The sequence below is a fragment of the Cannabis sativa genome, chromosome 5 (assembly GCF_029168945.1).
Source record: "Cannabis sativa cultivar Pink pepper isolate KNU-18-1 chromosome 5, ASM2916894v1, whole genome shotgun sequence".
Taxonomy (NCBI): Eukaryota; Viridiplantae; Streptophyta; class Magnoliopsida; order Rosales; family Cannabaceae; genus Cannabis; species Cannabis sativa.
Window position 1 is genome coordinate 70,480,972 of NC_083605.1, and position 14,310 is coordinate 70,495,281.

Here is a 14,310-nt window from a genome sequence, read left to right on the forward strand (position 1 = left end):
ATTCATTCAAAATAATAGAACACACTTCAGAGGAACAATCTTTTAACTGAAGCACACAACCTGTAGAGAAACAAAAGTCTTTTGCCAAGCAATGAGCCAACTTGTTTGCAGATCGTTTAACAAAACATAACTCAACAAAAGGTAAAGCTAAATATAAATTCCTAACATCTTCAATAATAAGACCAAACTGTGAGGACATAAAGACTTTACTTTGGACTGCTTGGGCACACACCAAACTATTCGTTTCTAACACTACATTGTCTCATGGATGAGTCGCAATCCAACTCAACGCTTCTTTGATGCCTATGATCTCAGCAATTTTGGGTTGGACATACCCAACCTTTCCCTTCTTGAAAGCTTCTACTATGGTTCCATGATGATCTTGAGCTACACATCCCACTCCAAACCGGCCCTCTTGCTCAAATAAAGCCCATCAACATTAACTTTAATCTTGTTTAACACAAGTGCAATCCACCGCTCACAGTTCTGCCCCCATCATTCAAAGGAGACAACAAAAGGCCCTTCCTTTCCTGAGCAAATTTGTATTGATCAAGCATGATTCTAGTTGATGTTACAATATTTGAAGCAAGCCAACTTTTCTTTTGCCAAACAAAGTCATTCCGCGCACGCCAAATAGCCCAACTCACCATCGTTGCTTCCTCCATTTCAACTTCGTGCCCCTTGGTGAAAATACCCAACAACCAGCTGCTGAACGTTGCAGCCCCAGCCCTGACGTCCACTATGCTGCGATGCCAAGCAGCCTTTACAAACGAGCATTCCACCAACGCATGTTGAATAGTTTCAGTACTAGAATTGCATAAAGGGCAGTCAGCATTGACAGGAACATGACGCTTTTGGAGTTGAAAACAAGTTGGAAGCACACCCGAAGCAGCTCGCCATAAAAAATTACTGATCTTAGGAGGAATTTTTAATGACCAAAGCCGCTTCCAAAAATCTGTATTGACATTTTGGCACCAAGCACCCTTGGATTCTTGCAAGAATTTATATGCACTTTTAACCGAATAATTCCCACAAGTCTCAAGTCGCCTATAATGTCACCCTTAGATTCTTCCAAAAATCTGTATTGGCATTTCGGCACCAAGCACCCTTAGATTCTTGCAAGAATTTATATGCACTTTTAACCGAATAATTCCCACAAGTCTCAAGTCGCCTATAATGTACATGTTAATATAATATAAATGGGTAATTTTTGGCCTTGGATTTGAATCAAACTCACAATCCCATTTTACTAAGAACACCAATAATTAAGGGTTGTGTTCGAAAACTCATCAAAAAATCAGATTTTAGTGTAATTAAAGGTAACTGTAAGATTATTATATGTAAAATATAAAACATATATGATCGTGTATAAAATGCAAAATAAATTAAATATATATGCATTGTGAATAAATGATCGAAATATCTCCGGTTATAGATTTTTCGAGTTTCAATCCAACGTGAGCTTTAATCTACAAATGAAAACAAAACTTTATTAGTATGAGTATTCAGGTTTCCAAGCTCTCTCTAACTCTCTTAGATAGATTTATTGTGTTTTACCGAATGAGTAATAAACTTGGAGACTAGTATCCTATATTTATAAATGAGATATTGTATCAGTATTTGTGCCACACTAATTGTCAAAATATTTTAACAATAAATTTTAAAAATTAAATTTATTAATTAAATCTTATTGTAATTAGAACATTTCAATTAAATATTAACTAATTAATTATATTTTATAAATCAAATCAAATAAATTACTCCATATAAAATTATTCTAACATTAATTACATTTTTGGAGGTAATTAAAAGATTCCAATTACACCTTTTGATTCTCAAGACCCGAGTGTAATTAATTATATTGTGTAATTACTAAAAAAAAATTTATTTTAAATATTATAAGCTGCTAAAAAATTATTTTTGGGGCTTTTTTATTTTTATACTTCAAAACAGTTTTTTTTTTCTTTTCATTTTTACGAAATTCTACATAGAATCTCCTATTGCAACTAGCGATGCAACCTAAATTGACATTCAGTATGAAAAGTGACAAATTAAGGAAGCTTAGGTAGAATGAGGCTCAATATTCACATCAAAATTTTAATTTACAAAAAAAAATATAAATCAATTAAATATTTTAGTATAGATTAAAATTTAACATAATATACTCAAGTATATGGTAAATAATGTAATTTAACGATTATAATATAAGAAGAAAAAAAAAAGGGAAACATTGTACTCACCTCCTTACAAATCAAGCTCTTCTATTAATTAGAACAAGAACAATTTAACAACATTAAATATCAAGTTTAAATAAAATAATTGTATGACATAATTTAACTCTACTCATAATTATGAAAAGTAATGCATCATTATGATCTTAGAATTAATTTCAATATTTCTAATCGAATCATACATATTAGTTGTATATATATTTATATATGTTTATAGGCTGAATATGATAGAATTACATGTTCTATAATCTATATCATCTATTTTCAAGAGATTATAAGCTTAACTAATTAATACTATATATATTTTTATACAAACTTGTGGCCATGTGATCACCTAATTCGATTGTTCACGTGTTAGACAAAACATGTTAGAACATGCTTTATATATCACAATTCTTTTACTTAAAAAAAATAAACAATCAATTAGGGAATCCTCATTTCACTTGAGAAAGAAAAAAATGAGTTCATTTAATTTATATTACTTATAGATATTTCCAATTATACAATAATATTTATCTATTTATGTATTTTTGACTTGGAATAGCTAAGATTTTCCAATAATATTAGGAATAACAAAAAGGCAATTTATATAGTATGGTCTAAGTATGATTTATGAAAAAGAAGAAGAAGAAAAAAGGATTATAATGAACACACGATATATAAAGTCTTATCAGATATGGGAAAATTCCTTTGTAAAAAGTCGTTATTATTTATTAGCTCTAAACTGTCTCATAAAAATTATATATATATCTATTCTATATAAATGTGGTTATATAATAGAATTTTTAGTTTATGAAAAATTATTGTGTGACTTTTTTTTAAATAAAAAAAATAACAAATTATTAGATGTTGCTATGTAGTTAGTTAAACCTAAATATAATTAATCCACACTTAAAGTGTTGCAATTAATAATAAATTTGTTCATATTATTTATTTTTTTATTAAAAATTATTTTCAAATTTTGATATTTAGAATTAGTTAAATTTTAAATTAAATTTGAATGTTTTGATAATTTAACCAGATAGCATTTTCAAACGAATAATAACTTTTTTTTTAATTACTATTACAAAGTATAATAATAATTTTTATTTTTATTTAAATCACTATTATGCTTTCAAATTTCAATGATTATCACTATATTAAATAGTATTAATTTTAAAATTATGATATTAAAAAAATTAAAAACTAAAATAAAATTAACAATTTGGCACGTAACAACTATCTAGTATCTATTCTATATAAAGTGTGCCTATATAACTGAATTCTTGCGTTTATGAGAAATTCATGGATAACTTTTTTTTAAAATAATTTTCTATTCAAAAATAATATATTTTTTTTTATTACGATGTATTTTAATATTAATTTTTAAATAAATTAATATTACTTTTAAATTTTAATCGGGTTTATGAGAAATTTATGGGTAACTTTTTTTAAAATAATTTTCTATTCAAAAATAATAATTTTTTTTTATGAAGATGTATTTTAATATTAATTTTTAAATACATTAATATTACTTTTAAATTTTAATCGTATAAACCTAACCGGAAACACAATCTCTGAAAATTCTCAATAAAATAACTAACCCCAAAAGGATGAGCAACCAATCGTGATTATTTAGGATAATCATTTATAATTTCTTTTTCTAAATCTCAAACCCTCAAACCCTATATTGCTATTGAATTATTGCCTCATCTTCTATGCCGTGATTATTTAGGATAACTTTTTTTTAAAATAATTTTCTATTCAAAAATAATATTTTTTTTTTATTAAGATGTATTTTAATATTAATTTTTAAATAAATTAATATTACTTTTAAATTTTAATCGGGTTTATGAGAAATTTATGGGTAACTTTTTTTAAAATAATTTTCTATTCAAAAATAATAATTTTTTTTTATGAAGATGTATTTAAATATTAATTTTTAAATAAATTAATATTACTTTTAAATTTTAATCGGGTTTATGAGAAATTTATGGGTAACTTTTTTTAAAATAATTTTCTATTCAAAAATAATAATTTTTTTTTATGAAGATGTATTTTAATATTAATTTTTAAATACATTAATATTACTTTTAAATTTTAATCGTATAAACCTAACCGGAAACACAATCTCTGAAAATTCTCAATAAAATAACTAACCCCAAAAGGATGAGCAACCAATCGTGATTATTTAGGATAATCATTTATAATTTCTTTTTCTAAATCTCAAACCCTCAAACCTTATATTGCTATTGAATTATTGCCTCATCTTCTATGTCGTGATTCATCCTCTCTATTGCGATTCCTCACTTTTTGTTTATTTGGGTGTAATATTCAGTGTTCTATTAGCGAGTTATCCTTTGTTGCTCAAGTAATTATTTATTTGAGTAAATCTTCTATTCCCTTGCTATATCGCTTTACTTTTAAACAGCTTTGGGATATGCGCAATATAATGTCATCCGTTAGAGAGTTTGTTGGGCACACCAAAAGTAACAAGATATCCTTTTCAATTTATAATCCTTAAATTTTTGATGATGCTCATTTTGAAAGGCTAAGTGTAATTGTAATGTCGGAGTAGCTAGATTTTTCCCAGAAGATAAAACTCACATCAGCACCGCCATTGCTGGCACCCATTCTAACGAATACTATTCTTCTAAGCTCATATCTAACACACAATCCTATGGAAACAACATAAAATTGGGTTGAACCAAGATGAGATAAATATTTTTAAGTGTATTACCTTTTAATATAATAAAAAATACCTAGCATAAAATTTAGTATACGTGTCTCGCACGTAACTTTTTACTAGTATGTATATATGCATGATTCCACCAACTGATTATTTGGTGTATAATTGGCCTGTATGTATATGTATACAATATATATGTACATGCATTTATGCTACTATGTAATTCATTTCTTATTTCTTGTTTTTAGTTTATGGAGATTAATAAACCGATTTGGAGTATATGCATCAATTTAAGTCATCAAGATCTTGAAGGATTCAAATATTTCTATTGGTGAAAACCCTCATTTTAAAAAAAAATGAAAATTTAAGAATTAATATACATAAATTTGTATATAAAAGTAATATGTAAAGGAAAACTTTTAGGTAGGCCTATATATATTTATATATTTTTGTTATTGTAGATCCATTTTTCTAGAAATTATATTCTTATTTTTTTAATAACAATAATGTTCATTGTAATTATAGTATGTATTTTTTTTTATTTATTTTTGAAAATATAAAATAATTTATAGTGTTAAAAATAGAATTTAAAATAAAAAATTGTAAAAATATTTTTTCTTTTTATATGCATGTAAGATTTTATATTCTATATCATAAATTATTTAAAATTTTCTAAAAATATGTCACACATAATTATATTTTTAAAATGTACAATGGCATATAAAAAAATTGGATATAATTTCTGAAAATAGCAAACTTTTTGCACTTACCTAAAGAAACTCTTAATATTTTAGTATCATTTTTTATTAAAATAAATAAAAAATGGTAGGTTTGTTTGAAACGTTGTATTAGGTCGTATTTTATTGTATTGAATTATGTACCATATTTTATATAATATTATCTTAAATTTTAATTTATACTAAAATATTATATATTTAAGTATCTATAAAAATTAATACCACATATAATTTTATATAAAAATATTATATAAAATACAATTAAATATATTATTATACAATACAATACGGTGTACCAAACGAACCTTTATTGTATTGTATAATCCAACACAGTCCAAAAAAGAATACTCATTAAATGAAAGGACCATTTGAGTCAACAAAAGATTTATAGAAAGTATTTATTTTGGATAAGACTTATGAGTTAGATGAAAATAAGTGATGAAAACAGAGAAAATTATTTCAAAGGGATTTGTTTTGAAATATGCCATTTTTAAGGGAGTAAATAGTATTCATATAAAAAGAATCACTTAAAAATAAAACAATCATCAATCTTCATGTGGGGTTGGTTGGTACATGGTACTTTGTGACAAGAGTATGGACATTTGTAAATATAAATATATGCATAATTGAAAAAGGGTATTTTGGACATTTTAAAAAAATTAAAAAATTAAGTTAATTTCCAGAAAATTAAAAATACACAGAGACACACCATTGGTTATACCGTAGATTAGGTATTTTCTGCCCCCATTAAAGACGGCTTCTGGATTTTTTTTTAAAGTAAAAAATAAATAAATAATAGACAGGAAGCTTCGTGTGAGTCAGCACATGGGTCCAATCATGCACCTAAGCTCCTCATATGTACACGTGGCAAGTACGGCGAGTAACTTTGCAGAAGCGAAGGCACAAAGCTATCGCTTTCAGAAGATACTGATGTGGGACCCATTCTTCCTATTGGACCATACAGTCATTTCACCATGGTATTGCTGTCTGAGTGTTGTACACGATAATTACCCTTCTAAAGAAACCTACAAAAGGAGAGAACCAACTATGTAAGAGAAAAGAAAAAACTATGTAAGAATTGGAATTGGTCGATTCTGAACTACCAGACCAGTTACTTCTTTTGATTGGGACCCACCAGATTAATAGACTCTCATCAATAAAAGAGAAATGTTAGAGGGCACCAGTAGTGACTAGTATCTTTTTATGTGTCAATATTGCTATTGGTTCAACTAAATATCGAGTCTCATATAATTTAAAATAATAACTTTTAGAGAGTATCGCTAGCTAATCGCAACGTGATATATCGAGAAGGTACTAGGCACCATTGGTGCTTAATAACAATGCTTTAAATAAAATTATTATTATTATTTAATTCTCTAATTAAATATAATTACTAACTTAATCCAACCTTCTTTTATCTTGGAGTTTTTGTTTTACGAGGAGTTTTCCTTGTTTGCTAATATGCTCAGTTGTAATTAGTAACGTTTTTCTCTTTGGAGGTTATTGGTTTAGTAAATTTTGACTACACATTTATTTTGCATTGTTATTATTATTATTATTATTTAGATTACATAGAAATTTATATTGATATAAATTTGTTTTCTCCCCACATTAATGTATATATGATAATGAATGGCTTGTTAATATATTCTTACTAACTAATGATGAAAATTAAAAATAACCATTATATAAGTTATTATCAAAGAGAATGTGATAATATATATGTATATATATTTTTTGAGTTTTTTCATTTCTATAATTTAAAATATATATATATTTTTTTATATTTTTACAAAAATCTACATAAAAATTTACATATCAATCAACGGAACTATCTAATCTGCAACCAAAATCCACATACCAACTTATATAAAAACCACCCTAACAATTATTGAAATATCTCAAATTATAATTTTTTCAAAAAAAAAAAAATTAAAAAATAATATATATTTTTATATATAGTAATTCTCCTATTTTTTTTTTTAATATTAGAATATAATTATCAATTAAAATACATAATGTTTTTTGGTAACATAAAAATAATCTAAATAAGGTGAACTTCATTCCTTTCTCATATTTATGTATGTAAAAAAAATATTTTGACCAAATATTATAACATTATATAATTATATATCTAATAAAAATTTATATTGGCACCACAAATATAAATATTTATTTTATATATATATTCATTTTGTGTTTTTATATTTGGATAAAATATAATAAAAAATGGTCTTTTTTATTTATTTTTTGTTAGTTAATTTTCTTGTTTTAGATCATAAACTATAATTAGTCTTACAGATTTGGGGACATATATTTTATACATTTTATAAATTCAACGGAATTTAAATTCCAATCATACATTACATTCACGATACAACACACCCCTAAGAACATTCATACTAATATTTAAGAAACATTTAAAATTATATTGAGAATTAAGGAATATAATTGAAAATCAATTGTTTTTATATATTATATATAGCATTTAAATTCGAGTGTCGTGATAAACTTTGCTTTTATATTTAATTTATTTTTATTATATTTATATAAAGAGATAATAACTAATTGAAACCTTATTATGTTTTGATTAGTTCTTCAGTGACTTTTTCTTAAAATATATGTGTAATAAATTTGGAATTTTCTGGTACATCGTGCTTAATAACATAATATTTTCTATAGATAAAATATTCAAAATAATTTTTTGTTCGGGTAAATGGTAACGAAAGAATGTGTTATATTATACATACAAGAGCTGTCAAATTCTTTTATGTATTATTATTTTGGTGGATCAATATAATCTAATCCCACTAATTAAATTGATTCATCCTCACACCAGGGTTTTTTTTTTTTTTTTTTTCGAAATCAAATTCCATTCAATAAAAAAAATTACAAAACATTAGACAAGTCTCGCTGTAAAGTAATTGTACAGATTTAAATAAAACATAAAAAATTACAAATATATATTTGTATATATATTATTATTTTTTCTTAATTAAAAAGAAAAACTCAAGGTGGGCAATCACCATAAACATAGGTAAATAAATAATATACAAGCTTAAAATATAATCTCCTAATATACTTTTATTATTATTTTCTTTTAGATAAAATGAAAATCTCCTAATATCCATTAATAAGTAAATTGGACAAAATTTATTATATAAAAATATAGCTCAAAGAATCAAATCATGAAAATTAAACATATCGAGTCGTTTGCAATAACATGGAAAAAAATTCTAATAATAAGGATCAAATAAGCCACTAGCAATCAAGTATCAAAAAAGTGTTATTTATATTAGGCTTCCAAACCAAATGAACGTGTGACATAATTTACCTATTAATGACTATCAACCAATGATCTTCCAATAAAAATTAAAATATAACAACTATCTATAATAAAAGGAAATAATCAATTGACCAACCATAATGATAACAATCGTACCACATAATCACACCATAAACCATGGGGCTAATAGAAATTTGAAAATCTCCCATATCTGAACATAGACAATTCATGCTACTAAAAAGAAATAGGACTAAAATCCAGTGTCATAAATGAAAAGGCACTAATACGATAACAATAGTAAAGTGGAGTATCAACACCATTATTGAAATTAATAAAGAACAAAACAAACTAAACATAAAAAATAACAAATAAAAGATACAAATGCCAGAAGCCACACCGACACCAACACCATCGAAGGTCTCTTTTGTCCATGGGTGAACCATGGACGCAAGCCCACCACACCACAGACCACCATTCTTACCCACATAGTAGGGATGTTCAAAAAAATTAACTAACTGCCTAACTAGAATAAATCGCCCAAACCAAACTGAATAAACCGATAAAAAATACAACTCGAATAATTTTACGAAAAACTCAAACCGCCCGATGAATATATTAAGTGGGTTGAATATTATTCTAACCCGCCCAAATAATGAATAAACCAATTTATATATTTTTTACGAAAATTATTTATAACATAATATATAAATTACATTTAGTAGTTAAACTATTTTACATTTAATAAAGTTTTTATTTTATAGTGTTTATTTTGAAATTTAGAATTTATAGTTGATAATTTTGATTGCATTTGAAAATTGAAGTTAGAATTTAGAATTTACATATGAGTATATATTTTTTTATTCTATTTTTTTAAAAAATATTGTTTAATACTTTAATGTTTATTCAATTCATATTTATTTTTTAACATTAATTTAAATTATAACTATTTTAATTTTGAAAAGCATATACTATACATTTATTTTTTCAAATCAATTATTTGAACACCAAAAACTTACAACAATGAAAAAAATAAAAAATAAAGATCGGTTTAAACGGGTTAACCCGACCAAACCGATAAAAATCATTGGGCGGGTTACATTTTTTTTATTTTTTTATTGGACGGGTTACAATTAGAAATTTACAACCCGACATTTATATTGGGTTAGTAAAAATACACTATAACTCGACCAAACTGACCGATGTACACCCTTCCACGTAGAGCCCCCACCAGCAACCATTGCAACCCCAGATCTGGACAAGCAACCACCCAAAAACCAAGAAATTTGAACCAATCTGATGAGCCAAGAAACAAATCCCATCTCATGACCTAGCACCCAAGATCTTGAACCATGACTCGATAACCAGAGGAACACGATTCCTAAACGGGCACTTGAGTGATCGCTGCATCCTACAACCCTCAACAACTCTGCCACCCACGCCTAAGAGAGAGAGACATCAGAAAGGAAAAACCTTATCAAAATGACCATGACACATAAATCAAAACCCAACGAGTCATGCCCAACGCCAGATGAGGCTAACAAGCTGTGGTCAGATTGAAAGAAGATTGTAGCGACAAAAGGGTTAAAGAGAAACCCTAGTAGCCAAAGAGAATCCAAAATAATCAAGTGTTGTTTTAATAATAGAATTAAATTTGTCAATTATACTTTTATTATTGTTAAAATTGACTTGAATAATAAAATTATTGATAAGTTATAATTAATAATTTGATTTGATTGAAATGAATGTTAAAAGGTAAATTATGAATTTTTAAAATTTAATCTACTATTGAATTGAGTTAGTTAAGAGTGGAAATTCTAAATTGAATTGGATGATTAAGCCTATTTATTATTAAGATTTTTTTTAAAATATTATTCACTCAATTTTTTGGCAACAAAATGATTATAGGGATTCAAGAAGAGACTAGATAGTGTTAAAGGATGTTTTTTTGTATGTTGTTGTACTATTAATGAGTCTTAGTCTACGAGTCATTTATGTTGATGACGAATATAATATTCTCTCTAGAATTTAACAACATTTAGGCTTAATACTAATCAATGAGAGAAAAAGAGAAGAGTCTCTTTACATGTGATCTTCCTATTTATATGTAACCATGAAATTCATTTTTTTAATAGTTTAAATTTTTCACTTATGGAAAAAATAACAATGATAAACATAAATAAAACATTAATTGTTACGAATAGATTTACTAGGGAGATAAATGAGAATTTATATTAAAATGTATAAAATGTAATTATTATAGATAAAAAAAACAACAAATTTTTTACTAAGGAGATAAATGAGAATCTATATCTATATATATAAAGAAAAAGTGTGAGGCAGTGATGTGGCGGTCTAAAAATGCTAGAAAGTACTATTTCTTTTTTCTTATTTTTTTCATTTTTTATTAAAGTAAATTATTTTAAATAAATAAAAATTCATAATAAAAATCTAATTCCTAAATTTTCTCTATTACTATCTTATTTTGAATTTAATTAAAACTATAAAATATATGTACATAATCTTGTAGGTATATATCTCTCATATTTTCTACTTTTTTTTATTAAAATTAATTATTTTTAATAAATAAAAATCTATACTAAAAATCTAATTCCTAAATCTTCTCTATTACTATACTATTTTGAATTTAATTAACAACAATAAAGTATATGTACGTATATTTTTTATTTCTTTTAATATAAATTTTCTATACACATATATATTTATATAAACAAAATGGAGATAAAAAAAATAGGAGTGGAGAGATCCAAAGAATTTCAGGTGAAGAAGCTTCAAACACGCACTAAAAAAAGTATCATTTATAATTCTATACGTAACTAATTTATTTGTTTATTTAGATGATTTTAGTCTATATATCTCAAATTATACTTATTAATTTTTATAATTCTCTTTAGTTCTTCAATTTTTTTTTCATTAATTTCATAATTTTCTCTACTACTTCAATTTTTAATTATGAGTATTCTTTTTAATTAAGTTTGTAGAATTAGTAAATCTAGATATGATTTTATTAATGAGAAGGTTGTGTAAATTGTTCCCCATCTATTTTTTTGTCAATAACTTTATACTTATGTGTCATATAATTTTTTTCTATCATTATTTTTTCTGTTTTTTATTTGTCAATTATGTTATACTAATGTATCATATGGTTTATATGTTTAAGAACTTATTGATTTTGTGTACAAAATTTAAAGATTGTTGCAAGCATAAATTATTTTTAAATAATTTTTATTTTTGAGTACAACTTCAATAAAGAGACTAGAATAATAAATAATAAATATTCTAATTAATAAATTTTATAGGTGTGTATTTTATTCAGGATGTTAATTGAGCAATTTGCGGCGAAACCCCCTTATGTTTTGATTTTTATACACTTAACCCCCTTATCTTTATTTTTGGTGGCAAAACCCCCTTATGTTTTAATTTTTATACACTTAACCCCCTTATCTTTTTTTTTTGGTGGCAAAACTTCCTTATGTTTTAATTTTTATACACTTAACCCCTCTATCTTTTGTTTTGGTGGCAAAACCCTTCAGTTTACTTTTCTTTGCAAATTTAAAGTTTTAGTTAAATATTACCGTTAAATACTAACCGGATTACTACTGTATCGACTTTGAGGTTTTACCGTTACTTATACAAAAATGTATACAGTGGTCATCCAGTTGATATTTAACGGTAATATTTAACTGGCGTGTTAAATTTGCAAAGAAAAATAAACATAAGGGGGTTTTGCCACCAAAAAAAAAAAGATAAGGGGGTTAAGTGTATAAAAATTAAAACATAAGGGGGTTTTGCCACAAAAAAAAAAAAAAGATAAGGGGGTTAAGTGTATAACAATTAAAACATAAGGGGGTTTTGCCACCAAAAATAAAGATAAGGGGGTTAAGTGTATAAAAATCAAAACATAAGGGGGTTTCGCCGCAAATTGCTCATGTTAATTATGGTAAAGATGAAAAATTGAACGGTAAAAAAAAATTAAGTAATGAGAAGTTTTCAAAGTTGTACCGTCACATTGGGATAAATGAATCTATAATTTTTTTTTTATTAAAAACACTATACATCTATATGTAATTTATTAGGATCATTATTTAATATATTGGTTATTCAAAATTTTTATTTATTATTATTTTAAGTATTAGATAAAATAAATTTTTATTAATTATTTTTATTTAATATATTGGTTATTCAAAATTTTTATTTATTATTATTTTAAGTATTATATACATATTAAATGAAATAAAAATAAAATTTTCCATATTTTTCCAGTCATATTATCTTTATAACAATAAACTTTTTTTTTGTAAAGAGATTAACAATAAACTTTAATTCTGGATTCAAATGTTATTTTTCAATTTTATTTTCATATATTCAAAATTCTCATTCCATAAACTTTCTTCTAATATTTTTCAATCAATGAAATGAAAATGTAAATTTTAATTCCCGTATGAAAAATTAAACTTTCAATCCCAATAATCAATAGAAACAACATCAAATTTCAAGTTCTCAAAATCTATAAAAATAAATAAATAAATAAAAACAGATCTCATAAACACAAACTCAAATATTAAAACCCCAGTTGAACACTAAAACTCAAACATTAAAAACACACAATAAAATTCGAACCCAGAATTTAACACACACATCAGAATAAAAATTAAACCATAAATAAAGATTTATGTTACTATTTTTCAAATTTCGGTATTTATTAGTAACAAATAATATTTTAAGTATTTATGTCACAAATTTTTTAATAGTAAAGTTAAAATTTAATATAATTTTATTAAGTAATTATTATTAATTAAAATACACAATTTATATTTTATATATCCGCCGCAAAGCGCGGAATGTTTACTAATTTATATTAAAAGGAGAGGGGGTAAATGTCCCCCTTGCCCTTCAATGCGCTCGCCCGTTGCTAAAACCCTTGGCCTACAAATATTATCATGCCACTCGCGATTATTCCACGTCATCAAATCTATAAGGAAAATAATTTTCTTGACGATCCAAGTATTTTTTATAACTATTAATTGCGAATCTAGTTATTATTATATGTAATCTAGCGTTAATGCAAACATTAACTTTAAGAATTTTTTTTAATTATATTAACATATTAGTTTTCTAGATATTAGTTACAAAAAAATGTATTTTTGATTTAATAAAAAAAAGTATGTTTGATTAAGAAACTGGATTGATAAAGGTTAGGTAAAGATTATTTCTATAAATATCATTTACGAAAATATCGGTCTATAACTGCTTTTACCTGTATTTACGTCATCTATACGTTTTCATAGTTTCTTTTTTAAGCAAAATTTTGTAATGAAAAAAAATCCGTATTGTTGTAAGCAAAAGTATACAATTGATTTTTTTTATTAT